The sequence below is a fragment of the Lynx canadensis genome, chromosome A1, assembly GCF_007474595.2.
Source record: "Lynx canadensis isolate LIC74 chromosome A1, mLynCan4.pri.v2, whole genome shotgun sequence".
NCBI lineage: Eukaryota > Metazoa > Chordata > Mammalia > Carnivora > Felidae > Lynx > Lynx canadensis.
The window spans coordinates 134254165-134268989 of record NC_044303.2 but is presented as its reverse complement, the minus strand read 5'-3'; the positions used below and the strand labels follow the sequence as shown (position 1 = coordinate 134268989).

General features: G+C 39.7%; 1 protein-coding gene across 5 annotated transcripts in view; it reads right to left on the bottom strand.

The window, feature by feature from the left end:
* MAST4 (microtubule associated serine/threonine kinase family member 4) overlaps positions 1-14825 on the bottom strand; it is a 567608-nt gene that overhangs the window by 77539 nt on the left and 475244 nt on the right. The window lies entirely within an intron of this gene.

Genomic DNA, 14825 nt, shown 5'->3' with positions numbered 1-14825 from the left:
TGCTGCTGATCATTGAGAAAGCTTGGCAGGCAGCTGGTGAGGGGCAGTTCAGGACACTCCAGACCACCCGGCTTCCCTCTGCATGTTTAATTAGACTGGCAGAATTATCTGAGGACCGGATGGAATTGTAGCTGGTTTAAATAAGGAGGTGAGGGAAAGCTGCAAACTAAGCTTGTACGATCTTGAAACACGGAAAATAAATCAGGAAGATCTGTTTAATCCTTCACAGCCAGCCAGTTCCCACATTACTGATTTTATAACGGAAGTGACAACTGTAGTTAGGTGTGAGGCATACAAGATTGCATGTTCCAGTCAGTACCTAGCTGTAAACAATTTATAACCTGTGTGCAAAAAAGAACAGACTAACCCATTAAAGAGGATAAGTTTAGTGTTACCTTAAGGACTTCTGGACTGGTTATACCCCTACTGAAATTTTTCAATTAACTTAAGGTTGCAAAGTTTACAGTGATGTCTCCAACAGACGCCATTTACTTTATGACAGACAGCACAATTAAAGCCATTTGAATAGGAAGCGCTGAAAAGCCCATTTCTTTATGGACAGAGAATCTAGAAGCATTTTTCCCTCTGCTGCAATGAAATTTATCATGTCTTTGCATCTGTTGTTCCTTGGGCCCCTGGAGAAATGGATTCTGCCTTTGCCATCAAGTAAGCCAGGACTCTTTCCGTCCATTTATCTACACAGCTAAATTAAGTTCCGTCAACTTCTCCCAACAGCCTTGATTCTCCCTGCCCCATCTCTTCCCAACTTAGCTTATATATCACTCTTCACAGCCTTGAAAGATCTTGAAAAATTCAACATGGCTAAAAGTTTTGTTTCCTAAAGAGAAATGAATCTAATGCCAAAAATCTTAGTGTAGATTTTATTTAAAAAAAATGTTCACTTTGCTCACACCCCATATAGATTTCCTAAATCATTAGGAAAAACAAAACAGTTAATTGTTGGAAGCCAAGGTATGAGAGGTTTAACAATCTCTGCTACCCAATTCATTGAGAATAAATAATGAAACCTGGCACCAAATTCTTAGCCCCATGTTCTTTGTAAAGGGAACACTACATCTGGAAATTATAATGAGATCAACTAGAACTAGAGAGAGCTTATTAAATATTTTTAAGAATCTAAAGAAGGGAAAAACAAGGAATTAACTTAAAATTCTTCTCACTTTTAGAGATTTTAATGAGCGGTCCCTAGGAAGCCATGTAACATCCTACAATACATGGCAACACCCTCACTTTGAAGATGAGCAGGTAGAGACAGAGATATAAAGAGATAGGTTAATTTTTTGCTCTTAATGAAAAAAAATCAAGGCTACCATTAAATAGTTCTGTTTTTATTGTTATTTTTCTTTAATGTTCATTTATTTTTGAGAGACAAAGAGACAGAGCACGAGTGGGGGAGAGGCAGAGAGAGAGGGAGACACGGGATCTGAAGCAGGATCCAGGCTCTGAGCTGTCAGCCCAGGGACCAAGGCGGGGCTCCAACCCACAAACCGTGAGATTGCGACCTGAGCTGAAGTCGGATGCTTAACTGAGCCACCCAGGCACCCCAACCATTAACCATTTTCAATCTTTGGGTTTTGCCTCTGCATCTTGTGCTGCCTTTCTAAGCCAATCGATTGAAAATATTCCTCATTTTCTTCTCATCCACTACATTGCTGTAAAATCAAACGCAAATTCCAAAACTTAAGACTACAAAGCCATCTGCAAAATCTTGCTAATAACAGATCTTTCTTCCTGTTTTATGGCAGATCTAGATTTAAGTGCCAAGGTGTATACACACACACCTCCCACATACTATCACAAAGGCTCTTAAATGTATGGGATATTAGAGAAAATGATGGTGGCCTGAACTAGAATATCTGACAATTCATTAAAGACAAGAGACTACAGCTTAATTTGAAGACGGTTCCGGAAGCTCAAGAGAAGAAATGGAAGAACCTCAGGAAGGAGACAGAAACGACACAAAGGGAGTAGGGCAATGCAGTAGAGACAGATATTCTGGCAGTAGGGGAGTCAGACTGGTAGAGCCAATGAGTTGTGAACTACGTTTATTGGTATTAACCAGAGGAGGGCCTCAATAGATGTCTTAACCTCAACAGATGTCTCAATAGATGGCATAAATGTGTTAGGCGGACAGAGGAGCGGCCAAAGAAGAGGAGCTGAGGTGCTGGGATTAGGACCTGAAAGGCCAACAGAAAAAATATTTTGGTGAGCAAACCTAGCATAATTGGTGATGGACTAGAAATGAAGCAATGAAAATATTACAGACTACAAGTGACCAAACATTTCCAATATGGGTAGACTATGGGTGACTGACTACCCACTGTGGGACAACGACTGCCCATTAGTAGGGAATTTGGAGAGGGAAGTGGCATGGTACTACTAGGAGATGAAAAGGGCAGATGAGTATTCGGTAGATTATCCTGTAGATATTATTACAGAATATTCCTTAATGTTCCTTAGGGAGAAATAACAAGATTAGCAGATTAGAAAGGTAGGAGTCAAACTGTGAAGTCTGTGTTCTTATTTGAATAAAAATTGATTTCTGGGGCTTCTGGGTGGCTCAGTCAGTTAAGCATCTGGCTCTTGATTTCGGCTCAGGTCATGAGCACACAGTTCATGGGTTCAAGCCCCACATCAGGCTCTGTGCTGTCAGCTTGGGATTTCTTCCTCTCCCTCTGCTCCTCCCTCAGTTGTGCATGCACTCTTTCTCTTGAAATAAATGAATAAACAAACTTTAAAAAATTGATTTCCAGGTTACCTACTCAGTCCCTAAAGCCTTACAGTGCTCAAAATACCACTAACCTAGAACACACAAAAAAAGCACATCTTATATATGTATTCTTAACTCATGTAATGAGGACCAGGCTGCCAGGGATGTGCACACCGAGTCCCTAGGATAAAAAAGCAAGACGGACTTAAACCGGCGTCCTACACATGACCTTCACTCCTCACAGCACTGCTCTCTGAATTCATCCCCCCATCTGCAAAGCAATACCTGAGAGACTCTCAAGCGAAAACTGGTGCCAGTTAATTCTCTGCCCATATGTGCAGCACTTGCTTATAACTCAAATCCTGCTGCTCCCAGGGATTTGCTGGCTCTTGGATGTCTGAGCACTAGGACACTTTATAGGATGTTGTTATTGCCGCTGATGTTTTTGACCTGGTAAAGTAAACCTTAGTAGTGGTCAGGCATTTGGTAGGTAATTAACTCTCTGATCCCGGGGGTGGGGTTGGGGGGAGGGCTAGAATGGCCAACATACAAGCAATATAACAAATTGGGGCTTTACCTAACGGTTCTGCACAGGGTGCCTCATTTTAGAGGCAGTTATTGTTAAGAAAGTGATTTCCAGATTAATTAAATTGTTTGATTGCTTTGTAATTAGGTTGGAGAAGTCCTGTGTCTTCACCACAGAGAAACAAGCTGCAAATCTTTTTAAAAGGCATATGCTATACCCACTACAGATTATTAATGTGCTTTTAATAGCTGCCTGTTCACAAAATGATAGTTTCTGGTTGCCTTGATTTTCTATCAGGACTGAGGGAATCCAAGAATTAATGATAATTGCCATTTGAAACTCCTGGTGGATCAAAGAGTAAGCCCCCATTTGAGTCCTTGTTGTCATTACTTGATGATCAGCTTAAATGACTTGTGCCGTTTTATACTACAACAATCAGTACCATGTTTCCTATCGCTCCACAGGAGATTCTCAGCAACACACTGCCACTGCTTTAAACCCTAAGACCAGGGGGCGCCTGGGTGGCTCAGTTGGTTGAGCGACTGACTTCAGCTCAGGTCATGATCTCGTGGTCTGTGGATTCAAGCCCCATGTTGGGCTCTGTGCTGACAGCTCGGAGCCTGGAGCCTGCTTCGGATTCTGTGTCTCTGTCTCTCTCTCCGCCCCTCCCCTGCTTGTGCTCTGTCTCTATCTTTCTCAAAAATAAACTTTAAACACACACACACACACACACACACACACACACACACACACACACACAATAAAGTAAGCCCTAAGAGCAAACTGGAAAGAATCCAACCTAGGATCTCCTTCCAACACGGATGCCAACAGATAAGATGGGCACTGGAACAGTTATGCAGGAACCTTAGGCTGAGTGAACTTTCAGAAACAATAGTTCCAATCATCTGAGAACTTTGACTCCATCCTACCAGACCCAGCTAACACAAGAAAATTAAAAAAAAAAAAAAAAAAAGATCTTCCCTTCACTTAGACAGCTGTCTCAGCAACTGGCTCCTCTCCAGATAAAATTGTGGGATATTAATTAAAGCTGGGCAGCTGTTTAGAATCTAAGTGGACACAGAAAAACCTTGATTGGCCGTCAGTGGCATTATCTCTGGGTATCTCTGGTGAAGTGTCCACAGCAGGCCAACAAATGGAAAGTAGACTTCTCTGTGTTCTCAAGTAAACAGAGCATTATAGACAATGAACCAAAGTTTTCATAAAATATGGGCTCTCTCAACCTGTTTTGCTTTTCCCTGTCCCTTCCTGCTTATTGATCTTCCAGTAGCCAGTATCACTATTCACTAGCATCTCCCTGATTAATTCATTCAATAAATATTTATCAATCCTCTACTACATAGAAGGGAATAATAAGATTTAATTTACATTTTAGAAAGATCCTTCTAGTGTTCTGTGACCGATGGCTCTAAGCAGGCATGAGCGGACCAGGGAGATCAGTTAGGGAGCTACTCGCACAGATAAGGTAAGAATGATGGCAATTTGGACAGGGTAACTGCAGATCCTAGCTGTGTCTAGCAGGACAATGAATAGGACTGGCTGAAAATGTGGATTGAGTGGGATGATGAGGGAAAGAGAAGAAACAAAGAGGACTCCTAAATTTCAAGACTAAGCAAAAGAGTAGATGGTGGCATTTACTGAGATGAGGAAAACCAAGGGAGGAAAGAGCTTGGGAGTATAAGACAGACTACGTGGGTAGGCTTTAGGCTCTTTTACTTACAGAGACATCACCTCAAATAATTTCAAATCTATCAAAATGTACTCATGTTCTATATTATATGCAATTTATATTTAGTTGCAGTTCTCACATAACATTTATATTGATTAAATATTTAAAAATTCTCTAATAGTTTTTGTTATTGAAAGCAAGTAACATTTTTCCAGTTCACATTTCTTAAAAAAATTTTTTTAACGTTTATTTATTTTTGAGACATACAGGAGACAGAGTGTGAGCGGTAGAGGGGCAGAGAGAGAGGGAGACACAGAATCCAAAGCAGGCTCCAGGCTCTGAGCTGTCAGCACAGAGCCTGATGGGGCTCGAACCCACAAACTGAGATCATGACCTGACCCAAAGTCAGACACTCAACGGACCAAGCCACCCAGGTGCCCTTCCAGTTCACATTATTTAGTGCCTACCAGACTGAATAGTCTTAATCTGTTTCAGACACTCAAATCTCAGTGCTGGTGAAGGGTTTATAGAGAAGAAAAATTCTACAGGCTAAACAATGAAGTCTGAGTAATGATAACTTCAATCATTCTGTTACTTGTCACCATGGGGTGAAACTAAATGGAATCTAACAACATGTACTCTATTCCCTTTCTCTCTTCTTCTAATTGCTAATTCTAAATGTTGGTGGACGATGAACTCTAGTTATACATGTAGATACACAGAAAGTGTATTTTGGATTCTCAGTGCCTAACCTAGTCCTTACAATATAGAAAACTAGAAACACACAGTTTTTTTTAAACTCAATGATTATGTATTAGGTTTTTTTAAGCACAGAGCTTGGAGCTACCTGCTACAATAGATAAAGAGGCCAACAAGACCTAAAGAGCCAAAAATCTGATAGAGGCAGCTAACTCTATACATCACCCAGCTCTAGACTCATCTTGAAAAACCAATTCTGCATCCAAATTCATGTGAAAAAAAAAACAAAAAACACTTTCTTAAACCAAAGTCCTTAAATGTATCAAAATTACTTACTAAAAGTGAGCTCTCAACAATGAAACCTTGTGGAGAATATACTGTGTCACAACAGATTCTTGCCCAATGTACACATTCCTTACGCTTTCTAAGGAATAAGTGATGAGGGTGCAGCATGGGAAACATGTAGGGAGTAAAAGAGAGATCCAGTAACAGGTCAACTTCTATGTCATAAGACTCTTGCAGATGCCTATTGTCTCCATTTCATGAAGCTGTTCTCTGGAATTCGTGTACTCTATTTGAAATGCTGCGGCATTGACACAAAGCCCTTGGAGATGTGTTATAATGGGTTCTTGAGAATGTTTTAGCTTTTCATTGACCCTTCCTTATTACTCTGAATTGATGTCACATCTCAAGGTGATCCCGAGTAAAGACTGGTGAATGTCAAGAGTGATGAAGAAAGTTGATACTTTATGTTTTCCTCCCATCTACAGTAATTCATCTTCCCACAATAGAGATTATTTTTAGCCGTTGTTTAAAGTTACTGAGTAGCATTTTTAAGGTTAAAAAAAGGGAAGTTAAGAACATAGCCAGTGCAACAGATATTCTGAAGGTTCATGCAATTTTACGAAACTTGATGCATTCCTTCATCTTAGATAATTAATTCATATCTGAATCGGGATAAAAGATGGAGTTAAAGAATGTAACCTACGGTGTGCATTTTTTTTCTATTTTACATGAAAGGATTTCAATTCTTTAACATAATTAGATACAAAGCATTTCTTCCCTTTTTACCTACAAAAGAGAGGAGGGTGCTATCAGGAAATTGGTTCCTCTCAGATTGTTTGCTTCAACTGCTTAGTAATTTCTAGTCAAAGAGGAAGTATTAAATGGCATGGTGTGCACATCCATGTAATTTGCTAAATATAATCTAAATGTATTCTCTATTATAAACTTTTTCTTTTCAGCTCTTACAGTTAAAAAATACATGTGCAATTTAAGGTGGCCCCATTTAACAAATTCTAAGTGCTTCTTTGGCTTCTCGTACACAGGAAGTCTATGGGAAAGAAGCAAAATATGTTTAGTGTTTTCTTTTAAGAGTTACCTAAGCATTTTCAGTTTCTAACTCCAGAAACAGGTTCAGACTTCAAAGAATCAAAGACATTCAATTCTATTGATTCATTATAAAACAATATGCAATGTGCCAAGTATCTAACAAATCAGAATTGTGACGCTCAGTTCCCAGAAACCATCCCAATGTTGGAAATTCCCTGGTCCTGAGACTTTGCCTTAGTATTTTTTTCTTCCACTCTCCTCTTTCATATCCTTAGATCAATAAACAGTTCTCAACTTGGGGTGCATAAGACAATCACTTGGGAAGCTTTAAAAATGCTGATATCCAGGTCCTAATGCTTTTTTTTTTTTTTTTTTTTTTTTTAACGAAGTGATTGTACGATGTTGCCAGAATTGGGAACCATGAGCTTAGAATTTGCTCATACGATATATAAATCAGATCCAAAACTTCCATTTGCCCTTTAGAGCTCTTAACCAGGAAGCTTTGCATTTTTTTCCACTTCTCCATTTCTTTCCATAAGGCAACCTCCCTCTTTCTTGTTTCATGTACACTAGTTCAATGTCCCTTTTACAGATTCACTCCAAGGAGTAAGATTTGAAATTCTTTCTCTATCAAACCAAACAAAGAGCATCCTACCATGTCAACACTCTGGAAATCCCACCTGCCCACAGGTTTCCTTTTAGGTTTATCAAAGAAATCATATACTTCCTGTACCCAAATCCTACTGCTACCCTCCTCTACACTCAATTACTTCCACAATTTCTCCCTTCTTCTCAAACAGAAACACTCCCTCCACCCCAGGCTTAGCTGTGTATCATTCGTATGTTCCCAGATTAAGACCAGAAGTCTCCATAGAATGTAAGGAAAAAAACCCTTCGTTAACCATAATCTTGTTTCACGTTCACTATCAACTTTAATCTTTTGATTGTTCAAAGCTAGAACGCAGGTTTCATTTCAATCACCACCTAACAGTATATGAATGAGATATTAGCCTTAAAACTATCTATCTCCTTTCATTTTTCATAGGCAGAACACCAGTATTCGGGTCATGTAATACTGGAACATTTACAATTATTAGAACAATTGAAATCAATGCACAGGGGCCTCGAGGCAACACGTAATTATCAGAAACAAAAATAAGACCACTCCAATTATTCTTATCATTCCTCCTTACAGAAAAACATGATTTGGCCTTCTCCATGACAGAGATGTGTCCATTCAGGTCCTTATTCGTGTTGTATATACGCATCCATGGTACTTTTAGCATACATTCATAAGTTATTGATGGGTAGGGTGAGGGGAGCCTGCTTCAAACCACACACAACTCATTGATTCTCTCTGCACAAGTGCCAACCTTTAGACAGTCACTATCTTAAGGGGCCACAGTTACTAATTACAATGTGTCGAACCCTTCAGGTATGTTGAAGTGTATTGAGGTAGGGGAAAAAGTGATCAGTCTTCTTCAACAGCACGACAGGGTCTCTATGGCCCTCTGAAGGAAAAATGAGCTACATAACAGGTATAAACTTTGGAATATTAAATCACGTGCCAAATCCTTACCTAACTAAATGCAACACCACAAAATGTAAAAGTGCTAGAAGAAAACACGGAATAGCCCCTTGATATCAGCTTGGCAACAATTTTCGGAATATGACACCAAAGGTACAAACAACAAAATCAAAAGGAAATAAATAGGACTACATCAAACTAAAAAACTCCTACATAGCAAAAGAAACAATCAGCACAACGAAAAGGCAACTTACCAAATGGAAGAAAATATTTGCAAACCATCTAAATGATAAGAAATTAACACCCAAAATATATAAGGAGATCATACAACTCAGTAACAAAAAACACAAGCAACCCAATTAACAAATGTGCAAATACCTTAAATGACCTTTTTTCCAAAAAATACATATAGATGGCTAACAGATACATGAAAAAATGCTCAACATCACTCATTATCGGGGAAACACAAACCAAAATCACAGTGAGATATCATTCGCGTGTTTTGCAGTAACTACCAGGAAAAAGACAAGAGACAAGGGTTGGCAAGGATTTGGAAAATAAGAAACCTTTGTGCCTAGGTGGTGGGAATGTAAACTGGTGCAGCCATTATGGAAAACAGTATGGAGGTTCCTCAAAAAATTAAAAATACAAATAGCACACTAACCAAAATTTCCACCTTTGGGTATTTATCCAAAGGTAATGAAATCACTACTTCTGGGTATTTACCCAAAGATAATGAAATCACTATCTCAAAAATGTATCTGCACCCCATGTTCACTGTCGCATTATTTACAATAGTCAACATATGGTAACAACCTAAGTGCCCACTGGTGGACGAAGAAGCTGCGGTTTATATATATAGGAATACTATTCAATCATAAAAAAGGGTACCCTGTCTATTGCAACAACAAAAATGAAACTTGAGGGCATTATGCTAAGTGAAATAAGCCAGAGAAAGACAAATACTGTACTTTCTCACTTATATGTAGAGTCTAGAAAACCTCAATTCATAAAAGCACAGAGTAGAATGGTGGCTACTAGGGGCTGGGGAAAATGCTCAGATGTTGTTCAAAGGGTATGAATTTCTAGTTATGAGTAAGCTCGGAGGATTTAATGTACAGTGTATTGACTGTAATTAACATAATGCATTATATACTTGAAAGTTTAGAGAACAGATCTGAGATGTTATCCCCACACACCAAAAAAAAAAAAAAAAAAAAAAGAAAAGAAAAGAAAAGAAAAGAAAAAAGAAAAAGATAATTATGTGAGGGAATGAAGATATTAACTAACCTTATTGTGGTAATCATCTTATAATATATTCACATATCAAATTATTATGGTGTACACCTTAAAGTTATGTAGGTTATCTATCAATAACATCTCCATAAAGTTCAGCGGGGGAAAAGGCCACTATATGCTGGATCCTTCATTAGATTCATTAAGTCTAAGGTAATTGATACCAGTGACTTCCTTCAACTGATGTTGGCAGTGATGACGGATGAAATGGATTATTGGCAATTCTGGAGATTGCGGTGAAATTAGAGCTTCGTGTTCTGAGAATACCTGAGGGGTTGGAAATGGCCAATCACTTCAAGTGTCAGACCAAGTGTGACTGTAACGCAGACCAGTGCTTAGCGGCTCCAGAGGAAAATACTGAGACACGGGGCACCTGGGTGGCTCAATCAGTTAAGCAACCAACTTGATTTTGGGCCAGGTTACGATCTCATGGTCATGGGATCGAGTTGGGTGTCAGGCTCTGTGGACCCTGCTGGGGATTCTCTCTCTCCCTCTTTTTCTGCCCCTCTCCTGCTTTTGTACACACATTTTCTCTCTCTCAAAATAAACAAATAAACTAAAAAGAAAAAGGTGGGGGGTGCCTGGGTGGCTCAGAAGATTAAGCGTCTGACTTTGGCTCAGGTCTTGATCTTGTGGTCCCCGGGTTCGAGCCCTACATCGGGCTCTGTACTGACAGCTCAGAGCCTGGAGCCTACTTCGGGTTCTCTGTTTACCTCTCTCTCTGCTCCTCCCCTATTCGTGCCCTCTCTCTCTCTTTCTCTCTCTCAAAGAATGAATAAAACATTAAAAACATATATATGTATAAAGAAAAGACAAGACTGAGACGTTTATCAGAAGAAGACTCTTGGTGGCTTTTGGAGAAAGTTAGATGAATCAGACCATCCCTGACCACAATGCTCTCACCCATCAGGCAGGGAAGAAACACGGAACATAACATAGTAAGATACTGTACTTATGTGTTATAAACTGAGGAAGCCATGAATTCAGAAGATGGATGGGTGGCCACACAGAGGAGACCTTTGAGCTGAACCTCCAGAGCAAGTAGTAGATGAAGGACTTAAAGGACACTTTTAAGTCTAAGTTCAGAGGAAACTGAACAAAGGGACAGGGTACCAAAGAGAACAGCTTAATTTTACCTAGTTTAGTTTTATTATAAAAGCAATTATATACACATGGTAAAAAAAAAAAAAAAAAGTTCAGGGAGGTATACAATAAAGACCAAAAATAGGTCCCAACTTCTGACTCTCATTCATGGATTCATTCAAACATGTATTATGAACTCATTATCTCCGCCCCGCCCCCTCCCCCCCCCCCCACCATTTTACTCTTCAGTTGCAACCTCTTTTGACAGGGTATGGATCTATCCAGAAACACATATAGATGTGCAAGCATGCATTATGAATATTAAAAAAAAATCCCCCAATATAATACCATGCCAGATATATGTATAGTTCTAATTTGCTTTTCTTAATAATCTATCTACATCTTTCTATGTCACCACACCTAAATCTCTGTCATCAGCTTTATCATCAAATAAAACTCCAGTATGCCCTGAACCATAATTTACTTAGTTTCCTATTAATGGATATTTAGACTGATATCAGTGTTTTGATGATTCAGGGAGTATCTTGTGAATACTTTCTACAGAGGTCATTCTGAGGATGTGACCGCCATGTGACCTGGAAACTAGACCCAGGTAATCGGAGGCTCCTTATTCCCTCCCCTATCCTAGGAATGTACACTTTGCACAGGGGAAGCTGTTCTGAGGATACAGCCTTGAGACAGAGTAAGGCGTTGAGAATGACTGGACTCAATTCGTGATTGAACCCATAAGTCATCCAGATAAGCTTGTAAGATTCTGATTGTGACGCACAGAACTACCCATCTTGAGGCCCCTCTAGCCAGCCTTGTAAGGAAGTTCCCTGGCTTTTTAAAGCTGCCACTTACTGATGTGCAGTGGCCTCTTTCTTCAGTTTCTCCTTCCCCTCTTTGCAGGGGGGCCTACAGTTTGTGAGGCAACAACACTTAAGTGATTATTTCCAAGACTAAATTCCTAAAAGCAGAACTGCTGGGTCCAAACGTGTGTCCATTTCCCACTTTGGTGTGATGGCTAAATTGCTCTCCACAGACACTGCACTAATGTATGCTCTCACTAGTAGCATATGGGGCACCACATCCTCTCAATCTTGCCAATGCTGAATTGTTTTTAAGATTTTAGTGGCATCGTAGTTTTGATATGCATTTCTTTACGTTATGAGTGAACCTGAGCATTTTTTAATTATGTTAGCTAACCATTTGTGTTTCATTCTGTACAAATTACCTGGCTCTTACTTCATTCTTCTGAATTGTTCTGTTAGTCTTTTTTTTTTTTTTATTGATTTGTCTTGTTTTATTGTATTTATACACACTGAGGCAACTGTGTCAATACACTGAAGATGTTTCTTCCATTCGTTCTTATTTATTTATAAAGAGAGCATGCACACATGCACACAGGGAAGAACAGAGAGAGACAGAAAGAGAGACAGAGAGAGAGAAAGAGAGAGATAATCCCAAGCAGATCCTACACTTCCAGTACAGAGCCTGATGTGGGGCTCGAACCCACGAACCACGAGATCATGACCTGAGTCAAAATTAAGACTCAGAAGCTTAACCGACTGAGCCACCCAGGTGCCTCAGTTCTTATGTTTTAATGTTGGTAATGGTTAACTTTTTCAAGGAGAAATCTTTTTTTAATCACATTTATCAACCATCTTCCTTTATGACTTAACTTTTGTACCTTGTTTGGAAAAGCCTTCCCCACTTCGAAATTATTCCCTCAATGCAGCCATACTTTCTTCTAGTGCTTTATGGTTTCTTTTTAATTTTTTTTTCTATATCTATATAGGATTTATTTGGTGTATGGATTGAGAGAACAGTCCAGTTTATTTCCTTTCTAAATGACTAATCAACTGATTAAAGACCATTTACTAGCTTTAACAAACTACATTTTTTCCCCAGTGATTTAAGCAAAGCACATTTAAAGAATGCCAAGTAGTTTGATGTCATAAAAGGAAAGTTGCAGGAAATTAGGGCAGGGCAGGGCAGGGCAGTGAATGGTGGGGAACATAGAGAATGGATGAAGATTAATACTTGTAAGTAGTATTAATTAATTAATAGTAGTATTAATTAATTAGTATTCCAGGTGATTCTGCATCTGGTTGGACCCCTGGAGTCCCTATTTTTGACAAGTACTCCAGGTGATTATCAGGCACACTAAAGTTTCAGAATCCTGACTTTAGAACAGTGATTCTTAACCTTGGATTGATATTAAAATAGTCCAGGGAACATTAAAACAAACAAATCAACCTGCCAATGACAAAGCAGATATCAGTCCAATTAAATCAGAATGGGGGTTGGGGATGGGGCAGGATTTTTAATTTTTTTTTTAAGTTTATTCATTTTTGAGAGAGAGAGAGACACAACATGAGCAGAGAGACACAACATGAGAGAGAGAGAGAGACACACAGAATCTGAAGCAGGCTCCAGGCTCTGAGCTGTCAGCACAGAGCCTGACGCAGGGCTCAAACTCACGAACTGTGAGAGCACGCGTGACCTGAGCAGAAGTCGGACGCTCAACCGACCGAGCCACCCAGGCGCCCCAGGGGCAGGATCATTTTTAAAGTTTCTCCGATGATTCCAATGTGCATTCAAGTTTGAGAAACACTGCTTTAGATTCTGCCAAAGAAAGTGGATTTTATAGATTAAGTTGTTCTCTAACCTTACTATGTATCAAAATCCCCTGGGGAACTTTCAAAAAGATACATACTGATGGCAGGTCAGACACATGGAGTTTCTGATTTAATTGGTCTGGGACCTGGTATTTTTTTAAAGCTCTGCAGGTGATTCTGTGCAGTCAGGCTTCAGAACTTATGGAGCTGTAATTCTCAACTGCACAGTGTACCAGAATCACCTTGAGAATTAGACCACAGATTACTGGGCTCCACCATCGTAGTTACTCGATCAGTAGGTATGGGTTGGTGCCTTAGACTTTGTATTTATAACTAGTTCCAGGAGCTGCCGCTGCTCTGGGGACCACGCTTGGAAACCACTACCCTCGTGTATGTCATGACCAACCATCAATGTTTTTCTTGAAAGAACTAATTATGTTCATGAGCCTAAAAAAAAAAAAAAATTCAACAGAGAAGAGAAATTTCATGGAGGTGGACACAGGCAGTGAGAGCAGGCAGAAAGGGGGAGCCCAGTCCTTGCTCCACTGCAAAAGTCCTGAACTAGTGGGTGAGGAGAAGTGTCAGAGGTGAAACCCATTTCAGGGGGAAAGGAAGACTTAGCAGGAAAGATGTAACAAAAGATGCTTATGAGACTAGTAGCTTGGGTGGCCAGGTATGATGACATGGCCAGAAGTGAGAACAGAATTGACGATAATAAAGTTACTTATTGAGTAACAGTTGGATTTGAGGTGCTGGTGGGACATGTTCATATGGAGAAAGCTCCAGCAAACAGAAACAGGCATCTGTGTTCGGAAGCAATGTTCAGGCTCAAGATAAAACTGCAGGAAAAATCACCACATGCACAAAGCAGCAGACCTTGGTAAAGGGAGCACTTGTCACAAGGGTGACAAAAAAGATGTAACCCAGGGGATTCCAACAGTTAAAATGGATGAGGACACAAAAAAGGAGCCAACAAGAAGAATGGAAACACAGAAGAATTAGAGGACTCAAGGGAAGGGAAATATTCAAGAAGTAGGAAACGGTTCCTGACATTAAATTGTGCAGGACGCTCAGGCTGAATGACACTATTTTACAAAAGCAATCATTGGATTTGACCCTGGGAAATGATGGTTTTAGTGGAGCGGGACGGGAGTGTGTCATGCCCAGTACATCATCAGTGAATCTCAGCCAACGTTGGACCTGAACTAGTTTCCCAAGAGAAACGGAGTAAGATTTGCTGACTCTGTCTCCCTGAGACATAAAATAAACATGAATAACAACATCCACACTTGGTTTATTAACTCAAGTCAAGTTATAAT